The sequence below is a fragment of the Cebus imitator genome, unplaced genomic scaffold (genome assembly GCF_001604975.1).
Source record: "Cebus imitator isolate Cc_AM_T3 unplaced genomic scaffold, Cebus_imitator-1.0 Scaffold485, whole genome shotgun sequence".
Taxonomy (NCBI): domain Eukaryota; kingdom Metazoa; phylum Chordata; class Mammalia; order Primates; family Cebidae; genus Cebus; species Cebus imitator.
The window spans coordinates 856,531-859,033 of NW_016107800.1; the positions used below are offsets into that span (position 1 = coordinate 856,531).

General features: G+C 38.6%; 1 protein-coding gene across 5 annotated transcripts in view; it reads left to right on the forward strand.

Annotated features, from left to right (window-relative positions):
- DENND4A (DENN domain containing 4A) overlaps positions 1 to 2,503 on the forward strand; it is a 121,836-nt gene that overhangs the window by 115,957 nt on the left and 3,376 nt on the right. The gene's annotated exons all lie outside the window — the stretch shown is intronic.

Genomic DNA, 2,503 nt, shown 5'->3' on the forward strand with positions numbered 1-2,503 from the left:
AAAAAAAAAAAAAAAAAAAGTGAAAAAACCCACAGAATGAGAAAATATTTGCAAATCATAGTATCTGATAAAGCTTTATTATTCATTATACATAAGGAACTTTTACAACTTGACGATAAAATCATATAATCCAATTTAAAAAGTGGCTACTTGCCAGGCCCAGTGGCTCATGCCTGCAATCTCAGCTCTTTGGGAGGCTGAGGCAGTATGTTTGCTTGAGGCCAGGAGTTTGAGACCAGTGTGGGCAACATAGTGAGACCCCATCTCTAAAATAATTTTTAAATAAAATAAAAATTGGCAAAAGGTTTGAACAGACATCTGTACAAAGATTTACAAATGACTAATAAGCACATGAAAAACGCTCAACATCCTTAATCATTAGTGAAATGAAAATCAAAACCACAATGATTCACTGCTTCACACCCACTAAGATGGCTATCATAAGAAAAACAGAAAACAACAAGTGTTGGCAAGGTGTGGAGAAATTGAAACCTTCATATGTTGCTGGTGGGAATGTAAACTGGTGTATCCACCATGGAAATGGTTTTGCATTTCTTCAAAATGTTAGAGTTACCATATGACTAGCAATTCTGCTCTGAGGCATAAACCCAAGAGAACTGAAAACATACGTTCTTGCAGAAACTTCTGCATGAATATTTATAGCAATATTATTTATAATAGCCAAAAAAGTGGAGAGAACCCAAATGTGTATCGCCTGATGAATGGGTAAACAAAATGTGGTATACTTGTACAGTGGAATGTCATGCAGTCATAAAAAGATGAAATATTGATACATGCTACAATATGGGTTTACCTTGAAAACATTATGCTTAGTGAAAGAAGCCAAACATTAAGCATATATGAAATGCCCAGAAGAGGCAAATCTATAATTATAGTAGATAGGTTAGTTGTTGCTAAGGACCAAAAGGTAGTGTGAATAGGGAGTGATTGCCAACTGGTATAAGGTTTCTTTTTGGTGAGATGATCTGGAATTAGGCAGTGGTGATAGTTGTACGATCTTGTGAATAAACCAAAAAAAATTTATTAAGTTAGTGAATTGTATGGTATATGGATTGTATCTCAATTTTTAAAAGTTAATCTGAGAAGAAAAGAACTAATCAGGAAAAATTATTTAACTAAAAAGGGGTCGGGTGTGGTGGCTCACGCCAGTAATCCCAGCACTTTGGGAGGCCAAGATGGTGGATCACTTGATTCTAGGAGTTCGAGAGCGGCCTGGGCAACGTGGTGAAACCCCGTCTCTACAAAAAAATATGAAAGTTAGCCATAGGCGGTGGCACATGCCTGTAGTCCCAGCTACTTGAAAGACTGAGGTGAAAGTATCATTTGAGTCTGGGCAGTTGAGGCTGCAGTGAGCCATGACCGTGCCATGCACTCCAGCTTGGGCTATAGAGCAAGACCTTGTCCCATAAAGAAAAAATCACCAGAAGGTTATTCTTTTCTAGAAGCTACTCTGATTACATCAGCTTAATGCTAGCACAGGCAGAGCTAGAAAAATCAATAGTACAGAATAAGGAGTCTAGAAATAAACACAAGGATCTACGGGTATATAATATGAAGTCAGTTAGGAAAGGTGGACTATTAAATGGTGTTGAGGCAAGCATTCTAGCCACTTGAGAAGGATGCCGGAACTTACCAAAATCATGAATAGTGTTACTTGAGCTAGGCCTTTTAAATACAGTGAAACAGAGGATACTAAAGAGGATTACTCAGATCCTTCTTACCATCCCTTTATTCCCTACCTAATACAAGCCCAGATTCCAGTCAGATATTACTCTAGCCCTCTGCCAAAGGTGGGATTTCCTTGAATGTCTAAAAAATTCTGGACCTCCAAACTAGGGAAGCTCACTTGCTCATGCAGTTGACTCTCAACTCAAATAAGCCTTCATGGGTACCACTGTGATACTGTTTCAGAGAAGAAAGTTGTTCTTATGTCTGTTACCTCCCCACAGCTGAAAAATAGGATCTTAGTGACATTGTTATAATTCATACCCCATTTGGCTCTTTAAGGGGCAAATTTTTCTCTAGTATGTGTTTAAAATAAGCAATAAGTTAGCATGATTTCTAGACTGAGAGAAATTTTTAGCAGAAACTTGTAAACCTCTGTTGTCCTTTTTTGTTACATGTGGACTGTCTTCTGGGGAAAACGCACACAGACCTTGGTATAATGTCCTTAAAAATAAAAGTCACAGTCTGTTAGCTCCGTCTGTTGCCGTGAGGTAAAGGGGAAAAAAAATCATGGCATGGTGATCTCAGAAGATCTTTAGATTATTTTCCCAGAGGCATCCCATAATATTGGAAGTTTAGGACACACAAACCAAAAAAATTCTAGTGGAAGCAAAATTTAAATTTAAAAAATGAAACTGTAAGGCCGGGCGCGGTGGCTCAAGCCTGTAATCCCAGCACTTTTGCAGGCTGAGGCGGGTGGATCACGAGGTCAAGAGATCGAGACCATCCTGGTCAACATGGTGAAACCCCGTCTCTA